The 14,327-nt window shown below is 38.8% G+C and overlaps 1 pseudogene; it reads left to right on the forward strand.

Annotated features, from left to right (window-relative positions):
- Nucleotides 1-12,979: 12,979 nt before the first annotated feature.
- Nucleotides 12,980-13,358, forward strand: LOC103016239 (COX assembly mitochondrial protein homolog; annotated as a pseudogene).
- The last annotated feature ends 969 nt before the right edge of the window (nt 13,359-14,327 follow it).

Below are 14,327 nucleotides of genomic sequence, written 5' to 3' on the forward strand. Positions count from 1 at the left end.
ATATATTACACCTCAAAATTTAGCGACAATGTTCCTTTAGAAATTTTATATTATAAAATTTTCTCCCTTTTCTAGGCAGTTGATAGCAACAAATCTTAATTTACAAGGAATAATGCATTTTTTTCATGAGGCACACACAAAACTCAGCTTTTTTCTTTCCACCACTTTTTATTTTTGCCTTTCATATGCTATTTATATATAAAATACATACCTAAAATAAAGACATAGAAACATTGAAAGTTGTAAGGCCAGCATAAAAAATGAAGTAAACATTAACCAACAAAAGATGATATTATTATATTATCAGGAAAAAAGTTATTCTTTAAGCAAAAATACTAGAAACAATGAGAATCAGCTACTTAGCAGTTTACAGTGTATATTTCCCCAGCAAAACTATCTTGTTCAAGTCTTAGCTCAGATACTTACAAGATACTTGACCTGGAAACATTTCTTAATCTAAGTCTCAGTGTCTCCAGCTGTGAATGGCTAAGATGATGTAGAAATCTCATGGGGTTAAGGTAATTACCAAATCAGATCATGCATGCAAGTATCAGATGTTTATGTGTTCAATGCATAACAGCTATTAGTATTTGTAGTCTCATATACTTTTAAATCAGGAAAAATAAAAGTGTGTTTTCTATCCTATTGTTTAGCATTCTGAGAATGCTAGCAAACACAATTGTCAAGAATACTTAATTACAGATATATACAATTTAAGTGCAGAGGAGAAATATAACATTATGTACAGAGAATGCGATTGTCTTCCCAGGGGAAAAAAAATTAAAGTTAGGTAGCATACTGTGGAAAAATCTAAAGCACAGTATCGACCAATATTGCAAAATACTTATGGGTATTTTGAAAATTGTACAAAGTCCATATGAAGTCCAAATTGTACAAAGTCCAATAAATTGCTGCACACTTATTGAGCAACAAGAGTGAAAATATTAGACGGGAGAGGCACATTAATTTTCTAGGTTGGAAATACCGTATCATATCGCTTATATGTGGAATCTAGAGAAATGGCACAGATGAACTTATTTGCAAAGGAGAAATAGATCTACAGATGTAGAAAACAAACTTACAGTTACCAAGGGGGAAAAGGGGGGTGGGACGAACTGGGAGATTGGGATCGACATATATACACCACCACATAAAAAACAGACAACTAATGAGAACCTATCGCACAGCACAGGGAACACAACTCAATGCTCCGTGGTGACCTAAATGGGAAGGAAATCTAAAAAAGAGTGTATATGTGTATATGTATAACTGAACCACCCTGCCATACAGCAGAAACCAACACAACATTGCAAAGCAACCACACTCCAACAAAAATTTTAAGTTTCTAGGTTGGCCTTCAATTCCAAATCACAATACATTCTATTAACTTAAAATTATCACAAGCGTTAATTATTTCTCATTAAATTTCTAAGCACATCTTGGTTTTTTCCTCCACTTTCTGTTTGCCTACTACCTGTCAAATTTGTCAAATTTGGCATGTTTGATTATAGAAATAACTATAATTAAATATATTTAATGTCTAGTTTGGCAGGAAACTTACTGTTTTATTTTTTTCAGTGTCTACTCTTTATATATATATATATTTTTAACATCTTTATTAGAGTATAATTGCTTTACATTGTTGTGTTAGTTGCTGCTGTATAACAAAGTGAATCAGCTGTACGTATACATATATCCCCATATCCCCTCCCTCTTGCGTCTCCCACCCACCCTACCTATCCCACCCCTCTAGGTGGTCACAAAGCACCGAGCTGATCTCCCTGTGCTATGCAGCTGCTTCCCACTAGCTATCTATCTTACATCCGGCAGTGCATACATGTCCACGCCACTCTCCCACCCCATCCCAGCTTACCCTTCCTCTTCCCCGTGTCCTCAAGTCCATTCTCTACGTCTGCCTCTTTATTCCTGTCCTGCCCCCAGGTTCTTCAGAACCTTTTTTTTTTTTTTTTTTAGATTCCATATATATGTGTTAGCATACGGTATTTGTTTTTCTCTTTCTGACTTACTTCACTCTGTATGACGGAACCTAGGTCCATCCACTCTGTATGACAGAACCTGGGTCCACAAATAATTCAGTTTCGTTTCTTTTTATGGCTGAGTAATATTCCATTGTATATATGTGCCACATCTTCGTTATTCATTCATCTGTCGATGGACACTTAGGTTGCTTCCATGTCCTGGATATTGTAAATAGAGCTGCAGTGAACATTGTGGTACATGACTCTTTTTGAATTATGGTTTTCTCAGGGTCTATGCCCAGTAATGGGATTGCTGGGTCATATGGTAGTTCTATTTTTAGATTTTTAAGGAATCTCCATACTTTACTCCACAGTGGCTGTATCAATTTACATTCCCACCAACAATGCAAGAGGGTTCCCTTTTCTCCACACCCTCTCCAGCATTTATTATTTGCAGATTCTTTGATGATGACCATTCTGACAGGTGTAAGGTGATACCTCATTGTAGTTTTGATTTGCATTTCTCTAATGGTTAGTGATGTTGAGCATCCTTTCATGTGTTTGTTGACAACCTATATATCTTCTTGGAGAAATGTCTCTTTAGGTCTTCTGCTCATTGTTGGATTGGGTTGTTTGTCTTTTTGGTATTGAGCTGCATAAGCTACTTGTATGTTTTGGAGATTAATCCTTTGACAGTTGCTTTGTTGGCAAATATTTTCTCCCATTCTGAGGGTTGTCTTTTGGTCTTGTTTATGGTTTCCTTTGCTGTGCAAAAGCTTTTAAGTTTCATTAGGTCCCATCTGTTTATTTTTGTTTTTATTTCCATTTCTCTAGGAGGTGGGTCAAAAAGGATCTTGCTGTGATTTATGTCATAGAGTGTTCTGTGTTTGTTTTCCTCTAAGAGTTTTATAGTGTCTGGCCTTACATTTGGGTCTTTAATCCATTTTGAGTTTATTTTTGTGTATGGTATTAGGGAGTGTTCTAATTTCATTCTTTTACATGTAGCTGTCCACTTTTCCCAGCACCACTTATTGAAGAGGCTGTCTTTTCTCCATTGTATATTCTGGCCTCCTTCATCAAAGATAAGGGGACCATTTGTGCGTGGGTTTATCTCTGGGCTTTCTATCCTGTTCCGTTGATCCATATTTCTGTTTTTGTGCCAGTACCGCACTGTCTTGATTACTGTAGCTTTGTAGTATAGTCTGCAGTCAGGGAGCCTGATTCCTCCAGCTCTGTTTCTCTTTCTCAAGATTGCTTTGGCTATTCTGGGTCTTTTGTGTTTCCATACAAATTGTGAAATTTTTTGTTCTACTTCTGGGAAAATACCATTGGTAGTTTGACAGGGACTGCACTGAACCTGTAGATTGCTTTGGGGGGTAGTATAGTCATTTTCACAATGTTGATTCTTGCAATCCAAGAACATGGTATATCTCTCTCCATCTGTGTGTGTCATCTTTAACTTCTTTCATCAGTGTCTTTTAGCTTTCTGCATACAGGTTTTTTGTCTCCTTAGGTAGGTTTATTCCTAGGTATTTGATTCTTTTGGTTGCAGTGGTGAATGCGAGTGTTTCCTTAATTTCTCTTTCAGATTTTTCATCATTAGTGTATAAGAATGCAAGAGATTTCTGTGCATTAATTTTGTATCCTGCTACTTTACCAAATTCATTGATTAGCTCTAGTAGTTTTCTGGTAACATCTTTAGGATTCTCTATGTATAGTATCATGTCATCTTTTCCAATTTGGATTCCTTTTATTTCTTTTTCTTCTCTGATTGCTGTGGCTAAAATTTCCAAAACTATGTTGGATAATACTGGTGAGAGTGGGCAGCCTTGTCTTCTACCTGATCTTAGTGGAAATGCTTTCAGTTTTTCACCATTGAGAATGATGTTGGCTGTGGGTTGTCATATATGGCCTTTATTATGTTGAGGTAAATTCCCTTTATGCCTGCTTTCTGGAGAATTTTTATCATAAATGGGTGTTGAATTTTGTCAAAAGTTTTTTCTGCATCTATTGAGATAATCGTATGGTTTTTATCCTTCAGTTTGTTAATATGGTGTATCACATTGATTGATTTGCATATATTGAAGAATCCTTGCATTTCTGGGGTAAACCCCACTTGATCATGGTGTATGATCCTTTTAATGTGCTGTTGGATTCTGTTTGCTAGTATTTTGTTGAGGATTTTTACATCTATGTTCATCAGTGATATTGGCCTGTAGTTTTCTTTTTTTGTGACATCTTTGGTTTTGGTATCAGGGTGATGGTGGCCTCATAGAATCAGTTTGGGAGTGTTCCTCCCTCTGCTTTTTTTTTTAAAGAGTTTGAGAAGGATAGGTGTTAGCTCTTCTCTAAAGGTTTGATAGAATTTGCTTGTGAAGCCAATTGGACCTGGGCTTTTGTTTGTTGGAAGATTTTTAATCACAGTTTCAATATCAGTGTTTGTGATTGGTCTCTTCATATTTTCTATTTCTTCCTGGTTCAGTCTCAGAAGTTTGTGCTTTTCTAAGAATTTGTCCATTTCTTCCAGGTTGTCCATTTTATTGGCATATAGTTGCTTGTAGTCATCTCTCATGATCCTTTGTGTTTCTGCAGTGTCAGTTGCTGCTTCTCCTTTTTCATTTCTAATTCTGTTGATTTGAGTCTTTTCAATTTTTTTCTTAATGAGTCTGGCTAATAGTTTATCAGTTTTCTTTATATTCTCAAAGGACCAGCTTTTTGTTTTATTGACCTTTGCTATCATTTCCTTCATTTCTTTTTCAATTATTTCTGATCTTATCTTTATGATTTCTTTCCTTCTGCTAACTTTGAGGTTTTTTTTGTTGTTCTTCTTCTTTCTCTAATTGCTTTAGGTGTAAGGTTAGGTTGTTTATTTGAGATTTTTCTTGTTTCTTGAGGTAGGATTGTACTGCTATAAAATTCCCTCTTAGAACTGCTTTTGCTGCATCCCATAGGTTATGGGTTGTCGTGTTTTCATTGTCATTTGTTTCTAGGTATTTTTTGATTTCCTCTTTGATTTCTTCAGTGATCTCTTGGTTATTTACTAGTGTATTGTTTAGTCTCCATGTGTTTGTATTTTTCACAGATTTTTTTCCTGTAATTGATATCTAGTCTCATAGCGTTGTGGTCAGAAAAGATACTTGATACAATTTCAATTTTCATAAATTTACCAAGGCTTGATTTGTGACCCAAGATATGATCTATCCTGGAGAATGTTCCATGAGCACTTGAGAAGAAAGTGTATTCCGTTGTTTTGGGATGGAATGTCCTATAAATATCAGTTACGTCCATCTTGTTTAATGTGTCATTTAAAGCTTGTGCTTCCTTATTTATTTTCATTTTGGATGATCTGATTGGTGAAAGTGGGGAGTTAGAGTCCCCTGCTATTATTGTGTTACTGTCGATTTCCCCTTTTACGGCTGTTAGCATTAGCATTAAGTATTGAGGTGCTCCTATGTTGGGTGCATAAATATTTACAATTGTTATATCTTCTTCTTGGATTGATCCCTTGATCATTATGTAGTGTCCTTCTTTGTCTCTTGTAATACTCTTTATTTTAAAGTCTATTTTGTCTGATATTAGAATTGCTACTCTAGCTTTCTTTTGATTTCCATTTGCATGGAATATCTTTTTCCATCCCCTCACTTTCATTCCACATGGGTCCTTAGGTCTGAAGTGGGTCTCTTGTAGACAGCATATACATGGGTCTTGTTTTTGTACGCATTCAGTCAGTCTATGTCTTTTGGTTGGAGCATTTAATCCATTTACATTTGAGGTAATTATCGATATGTATGTTCCTATTACCATTTTCTTAATTGTATGGGGTTTGTTATTGTAGTTCTTTTCCTTCTCTTGTGTTTCCTGCCTAGAGAAGTTCCTTTAGCAATTGTGGTAAAACTGGTTTGGTAGTGCTGAATTCTCTTAGCTTTTGCTTGTCTGTAAAGGTTTTAATTTCTCCATTGAATCTGAGTGAGATCCTTGCTGGGTAGAGTAATCTTGGTTGTAGGTTTTTCCCTTTCATCACTTTAAATATGTCCTGCCACTCCCTTCTGGCTTGCAGAGTTTCTGCTGAAAGATCAGCTGTTAACCGTATGGAGATTCCCTTGTGTGTTATTTGTTGCTTTTCCCTTGCTGCTTTTAATATTTTTTCTTTGTATTTAATTTTTGATAGTTTGATTAATATGTGTCTTGGCATGTTTCTCCTTGGATTTATCCTGTATGGGACTCTCTGTGCTTCCTGGACTTGACTATTTCCTTTCCCATATTAGGGAAATTTTCAACTATAATCTCTTCAAATATTTTCTCAGTCCCTTTCTTTTTCTCTTCTTCTTCTGGGACCCCTATAATTAGAATGTTGTTGCGTTTAATGTTGTCCCAGAGATCTCTGAGACTGTCCTCAATTCTTTTCATTCTTTTTTCTTTATTCTGCTCTGCAGTAGTTATTTCCACTATTTTATCTTCCAGGTCACTTATCCATTCTTCTGCCTCAGTTATTTTGCTATTGATTCCTTCTCGAGAATTTTCAGTTTCATTTATTGTGTTGTTTATCATTGTTTGTTTGCTCTTTAGTTTTTCTAGGTCCCTGTTAAACGTTTCTTGTATTTTTCTCCATTCTATTTCCAAGATTTTGGATCATCTTTATTATCATTACTCTGAATTCCTTTTCAGGTAGACTCCCTATTTCCTCTTTATTTGTTTGGTCTGGTTGGTTTTTACTTTGCTCCTTCATTTGCTGTGTATTTCTCTGTCTTCTCATTTTGCTTAACTTACTGTGTTTGGGGTCTCCTTTTCACAGGCTGCAGGTTCATAGTTCCTTTTGTTTTTGGTGTCTGCCCCCAGTGGGTAAAGTTCATTCAGTCAGTTGTGTAGGCTTCCTGGTAGAGGGGACTGGTGCTTGTGTTCTGGTGGATGAGGCTGGATCTTGTCTTTCTGGTGGGCAGGACCACGTCTGGTGCTGTGTTTTGGGGTGTCTGTGAACTTATGATTTTAGGCAGCCTCTCTGCTAATGGATGGGGTTGTGTTCCTGTCTTGCTAGTTGTTTGGCATGGGGTGTCCAGCACTGGAGCTTGCTTGTCATTGAGTGGAGACGGGTCTTAGTGTTGAGACGGAGATCTTTGGGAGAGCTCTCGCCGATTGATATTACATGGAGCTGACAGGTCTCTGGTGGTCCATTGTCCTGTACTCTGCTCTCGCACCTCAGAGGCTCAGGCCTGACACCCTTCCAGAGCACCAAGACCCTGTCAGCCACACGGCTCAGAAGAAAAGGGAGAAAAAAAAAGAGAAAAAAATAATAAAATAAAGGTATCAAAATAAAAATTTAAAGAATCTTATTAAAGTAAAAAAATTTTAAAGTAATAAAAAAAAAGAAGAGAGCAGCCAAACCAATAAACAAATCCACCAATGATAACAAGTGCTAAAAACTGAACTAAGGTAAACATATAAATCAGAAACTAGTCAGTCACATACAGCAAACCCCAAGTCTACAGTTGCTCCTAAAGTCCACCGCCTCAATTTTGGGATGATTAGTTGTGTATTTAGGTATTCCACAGATGCAGGGTACATCAAGTTGATTGTGGAGATTTAATCCACTGCTCCTGAGGCTGTATGCAGAAATTTCCCTTTCTCTTCTTTGTTCACACAGCTCCTGGGGTTCAGCTTTGGGTTTTCCCCCGCCTCTGCATGTAGGTTGCCCTCTGGTGTCTGTTCTTCACTCAGACAGGGGGCGTTAAAGGAGCGGCTGATTAGGGGGCTCTTGCTCGTTCAGGCCAGAGGGAGGGAGGGGTGCAGAATGCGGGCTGAGCCTGCGGCGGCAGAGGCCAGCATGACGTTGCAACAGCCTGAGGCATGCTGTGTGTTCTCCAGGGGAAGTTGTCCCTGGATCACGGGACCCTGGCAGTGGCGGGCTGCACAGGCTCCCGGGAGGGGAGGTGTGGATAGTGACCTGTGCTTGCACACAGGCTTCTTGGTGGCGGCAGCAGCAGCCTAAGCATTTCATGCCCGTCTCTGGGGTCTGTGCTGATAGCCAAGGCCTGCGTCCGTCTCTGGCGGTCGTTTAGGTGTTGCTGAATCCCCTGTCCTCACGCACCCTGAAACAATGGTCTCTTGCCTCTTAGGCAGTTCCAGACTTTTTCCTGGACTCTCTCCCAGCTAGCTGTGGCGTACTAGCCCCCTTCAGGCTGTTTTCATGCAGCCAACCCCAGTCGTCTCCCTGGGATCTGACCTCCGAAGCCTGAGCCTCAGCTCCCAGCCCCCACCTGCCCTGGTGGGTGAGCAGACAAGCCTCTCACGCTGGTGAGTGTTGGTCGGCAACAATCCTCTGTGCAGAAATCTCTCCACTTTGCCCTCTGCACCCCTGTTGCTGTGCTCTCCTTCATGGCCCCAAACCTTCCCCCCCGCCCACCCCCTTTCTCCACCAGTGAAGGGGCTTCCTAGTGCGTGGAAACTTTTCCTCTTTCACAGCTCCCTCCCAGAGGGGCAGGTCCTGTCCCTATTCTTTTGCCTCTGTTTTTTCTCTTTTCTTTTGCCTTATCCAAGTACATGGGGAGTTTCTTGCCTTTTGGGAAGTCTGAGGTCTTCTGCCAGCATTCAGTAGGTGTTCTGTAGGAGTTGTTCCACATGTAGATGTATTTTTGATGTATTTGTGGGGAGGAACGTGATTTCCACTTCTTACTCCTCTTCCATCTTTAAGGTCCTCCTCCATCACTTTTTAAAATGATGAGTCCCAGTGGCTGGCATATTACTCAATAAATATGATGAATTAATGAATGGATGGAAAGGGACAAATTCATGCATGTCACTGAAATCTGAGTTTTTTTCCCTATAATTAATATCTGGAATATTCTACCTAAATGGAAGTGAAAAACACATACCTGAAGCTGACTTTATTTTTAGAAAATATTACTATATAGTTGGAAAACTCAAAAGCATCATTTGAAATGTTCCCATAAAACAAGTTAGTGAAATATAAAATGAATATTCAAAAATCAATGGTCTTCATATGAAAAATCAAAAACCCTTTAGGATATATAATAGAAGATACCATTTAGAGTAGTAACAAAAAGGATAAAATAACTCAAAATAAACTTAACAAAGTAGTAAAAAACTGTGTGAAGAAAGCATTAAAATATCCCTGAAGCACACAAAGGGACTTAAAAGAATGGACAGACAAGCAATATATTAAATGGGAAAATTCAGTACTTTATAAAAATATCAATTCTCTCCAATTTAATGCAACTCTAATAAAACTGACAAAAGATTTTCTTTTATCCTGGAAAATCTGGATTCTAGAACTGTTATGGTAAAATAAACAAGAAGATTCTGGAAAACTCTAAAAAGCAAAAGCACTGATGTAGGGCATGGAAATTAGAAGACAGACATGACAAGGTATTAGAATACACTGAATTTTTTGATAATATAAACAGGTGCCTGTTTATATTACATGACTGGATAGTTAGACCAAAGGAATGGAACAGAAAAACAAGAAATAAACCAATGTATATATGGAAATTTAGTATTTGATGTAAACAACATCTAAAAAGCAGTGAGGCAATAAATGATGTTTGAACAAGTAGATAGTCATCTGAAAGTGGAAAAAGTTGGAACCAAACCTCACATTGTACACCAGGATAAACATCAAATTGATCAAAATGTAGATGTAAAAAAAATACCATAAAAGCTCTAGAAAACAATATAGGAGAATTTCTTCCTTACCTTGGATTGGAGACCTTTTGAAAGTTGGTTCAAAACCAAAAGCCAAAAAAGAGAGATTTTAAAATTCATCTACATGAAAATAAAGTTTCCTGCATCAATTTTTTAAAAGTCATAAGCAATGTCAAAAGACAAATGAAAAAAAATCACAACACAAAGAGCTAATTTTCTTTGGGTATAAACTCGCAGCTACCAGAAAGGGAAACAAATAAGAACAGCAACACAAAAATATAAAATAAAAAATGTATAATCGAAAAATAAAAGGTTTTGACCAAAAACTTTGCAGATAAATAAATATACATGGCTTTTAAACATATAAAAAGATGCTGTCTCACTCATGATAAAACAAAGTCAAAACTACTATTTTCACCTATCATTTTGCACAATTCTAAAAGTTGGGCTTGCTCTGCTGATAAGGCAGTTATGAAACAGTTTAAATAAATGGTGTCAGCAATGAATATGTCTAGCTTTGGGTGGATAGAAGTCATTGGAAATTCATTTGGTTGAACCATGAGCATTCACATGCCTCTCAAAACTGAAAGGAAATGTGCCTTCCTTACTGATACACAGCTGACTCTCTACCATACTCCTGACCCCTCCCACCCCTTCTACTCTGACCTCAGTTGCTTTTACATGGATTAGAGATGGTGCAGAGGTCTCCCTGACCCCGAGGAGGACCAAAGGCCATATGTACCTCTCTGAGTAGGCTGGGGAACTCTGAGGTGGGGAGGAAGGACTCAAACATTTCTATTGTATTTAATTTCAGATACCCAGACCACAACCCTACCCAATCCTGTGGGGAGAGGAGGAATCCAGATTCAATTGATGAAGGTTACCAAAGAGGAAAGGTAGGAGAAGATTGATAAATTAGGAGGTTGGGATTAACATATACACACTACTATATATAAAATAGATAATCAACAAGGACCTACTGTATAGCACAGGGAACCCTACTCAATACTCTGTAATAACCTATATGGGAAAAGAAGCTGAAAAATAATAGATATATGTATATGTATAACTGATTCACTTTGCTGTACACCTGAAACTAACACAACATTGTAAATCAATTGTACTCCAATATAAAATAAAAATTAAAAAACAAACAACCAAAAGAAAAATAAATAAATTCAGTTAATGAGATCTGAGCCTAGGAAATTTGAACTTAATTCTGGTTCAGCAATGTGGATTGTCTTGTTGGATTGACATGGTCCTAGCTCATAAGGGTAATGATCACTTAGTTGAGTTCACTGCTTGCTGAGTTCCCCTAGAGTAACCCATGTGGGTCATAGTAGGGGACATCACAGGTCTTTGTAAGTTTTATTTTTAATGTGACTTTGTTTCTCTTGCACCTGATACTTTTGGACAAAAGACATAGGTGCAAGTATGGGATGATTGAAGAAAATGTGAAGTTATAGCTACTGCAGTGGGACACACTGAGTTTTTGGAGGTGGAGACAGAGCATCAATTCCAGCACCTGGGAAGAGAATACCCCAGGAAGTCTGGGGAAAGGAGGAATGTTAGTATCTTTGTCTTTCAAGAATTTGAAAAAGAATAGATACTTGTATATGTCCAACTGAACCAGTTTGCTGTACACCTGAAACTAACACAACATTGGTAATCAACGGTACTCCAGTATAAAATAAAAATTAAAAACACACACACACACACACACACACCCCTAGATCTTTTCTCATGAAGTTATATGCCCCAGTGCAGTTTTCTCAAACTGTTTCAAGTGCCCTAATTTTAAATCAATGTTGGGTCTACCAGCCTCCACCAAACAGTTCTAACCACGATTTTATTGTACTTCCTCTGAACTCTTCCAGAAAGTCTATTGGAAATAGGAAGAGACAGTGTCAGTTCTGTACCTCTCAGACAAAACTCCTGCAACTGTTCCAGTGTCTTCCCCACACTTACTCATCCTCTCTCAGTGGGCTGCCCCAGTGTCTTCCCCACACTTACTCATCCTCTCTCAGTGGGCTGCCCCAGTGTCTTCCCCACACTTAACTCATCCTCTCTCAGTGGGCTGCCCCAGTGTCTTCCCCACACTTACTCATCCTCTCTCAGTGGGCTGCCCCAGTGTCTTCCCCACACTTACTCATCCTCTCTCAGTGGGCTGCCTCAGTGTCTTCCCCACACTTACTCATCCTCTCTCAGTGGGCTGCCCCAGTGTCTTCCCCACACTTACTCATCCTCTCTCAGTGGGCTGCATACATGGCACCCAGCTGTTGGCCTGGACAAACAGGACAGGTTGAATGAGCTTTCCTTAGAAATTCCCTCAAAAAAGAAAGACTTGCCTCAATTATTCGAACTGAACTGGGCCTCCTAAGGTAGACCAGCCAGCTGGAGGGCTACATCAGGGGCATTGTCAGTCTGTGCCCTAAGACTGATGTGTAAGTCCTGCTTGGGAGCTCCAGCAACTGCATATAGCATTTTTTCCCAAGGCACACCCTTGGAATTGTACCTCTTGTGTGGAAATAAGGCATTAACCTGCCTCAATTGCCAAAATACAGTGACTAGCACCTTAGGGGTAGTCATGAGACCTGAACATGTTTAAGGAAATGCCATCAGTAAATCACATAGTTCTCAAACAGCTAAGACAGCTCCCAGAAGAAGCTACCCTTGGTTATTTGGGGAAGCTTCTCAGAAAGACAACTGGCTATTTAAGTACACTCTTCGGGGAGTGTGAAAATAAAGGGAAACCTCACCTTAAATGGAGTCAGGAAGCCCTGAAGGGAGAGCTCTCACACATGTAACACCCAACCAGAAGGAAAAAGGAAGATAAGAATTATTTTAACAAGGTCTGTTTGTATAGAATTCTTTGCATAAAATTCAGTCTCAACTTCTTATCCATGATGATAAGAATGTTACTTCTCTTCTGGTCCAAGGGAGGACATTTTTCACATGGGAATTTCATCTGCTTTTAAGAAAAGGAAGGAACAACACCTTTCCTGTTGCCTCTCTTGAATTGTAATTCTCTGCTATTCCAGAATAAACCCATTTTGCTGGTAAAACAACTGGCTATTTTAGTTTTGGGTTGATGGTAGTTTTGCCTATAACAGGAACAATACAATTAGAATAGTTGGTACAAAATTTGTTCTGGACTTACCTGAAATGATCAATATCACCAACCTTCACCCTGGAAGGCATTCAGATCAGCCTCAGCTTACTGGCCAGGGTTGTTAAGAATGTTAGAATTATCAGTTATACTTCAATAAAACAAATTTTTAAAAAAGAATGTTACAATTGACCTGTGTGGGCGGTCACGCGGCTGCCGCCTCCCACGCGTGGACATGGCGCTCGACCCCGCAGCATCTCAGACATGTCGAAAAAGATGTTTTGATCCCTAAAATAGTAAGACAAAAGGCCCGAGAGAGATGTTCTGAACAAGTTCAAGATTTCCCTAAATGTTGCAAGGGCTCTGGAATCCTCATGCTAGTAAAATGCCGGAAAGAAAATTCTTCATTGAAAGAATGTGTAACTGCTTACTATAATGATCCAGCCTTTTATGAAGAATGCAAAATGGAATACCTGAAGGAAAGGGAAGAATTCAGAGAAACTGGAATTCCTACCAAGAAAAGGCTGCAGAAGCTTCCCACAAGCATGTCGGCAAATATTCAGATGATACTCAGGAACGCCAGTGTTCATGGAAATCACAATCACCTGAAATGATGGACTCAAGGAAGTGTGTTTGTTTTATCCTTAATTATGGAATTAATTTTATCTGAAATAAAGATTTTTTTTTAACTTAAAAAAAAAAGTTAGAATTGCCTTAGCCTTTCTCCTTATGAGCTTAGGTAGAGTCTGTGCAGTCACCAATACATCCTACTATACCTGAATTAATGTCTTAAACTGCATACAAAAGTCAATAAATAAACAAGAAAAAAGGCTCTGGCTTTCTAAGGTAGACCCTGGTGGCTTATGGATTCGTTTAGCTGGTTGGGTCTAGGACCCTGAGAAGGGCATAGGTGAGATCAGTACATTAGATTGACCTCATCTGACTGCTGGGAGTCCTGTTGATAGTTGTGTTAATTAAATGCTAAGAAAAATTGAACAAATTTGGTCTGAGTTCCTAGTGGTCAGCCTAATCAGAGTGGCCCACTAAGAAACATATTTGTGAGAAAGTTCATCAGAAACCAAGATGGTGTAGAAATAAGGTATGGATATTGTTGAGAGACAGTTGTTCATAAGTCCTTGGCATTTTTGAATGTTTAATAGTCAGATGAGCCATCAGCTTTTGTTCTGGGCTGTCTTTTCAAGGGTAGTTTTATAGCAAACAGACGTGGAAGTAGAGGGAACTTCTGTTTTGTTTAGGAGCAGGGAGCAGATTTGTTTGTTGTCCAGTGTAAGAGACAATCTGTCCTTCTGGGGCAAAGATCAGGCAGGTTTGTTTGCAGCCCAATCTTTTTTTTTTAAGGTGTTTCCTAAGCTTCTGATTCCTCAGCTGTGACTCCAACTCACTGTATGTGCAGCAATCACATGACTGGCTGACCCAACTCCAGTGGGACTAGGGCATTGGTGGGAGGAGTCCAAGGCATGTAACTCACACTGTTTGCTGTTCTGGGAATAATAAGGTCCCTACTTCCAAACCAAGAGTCTTGTGCTTTTTTGCCAGGATCCATGAAATTGTGGTAGGCTAAC

Source organism: Balaenoptera acutorostrata, chromosome 11 (assembly GCF_949987535.1).
Source record: "Balaenoptera acutorostrata chromosome 11, mBalAcu1.1, whole genome shotgun sequence".
Classification (NCBI taxonomy): Eukaryota; Metazoa; Chordata; class Mammalia; order Artiodactyla; family Balaenopteridae; genus Balaenoptera; species Balaenoptera acutorostrata.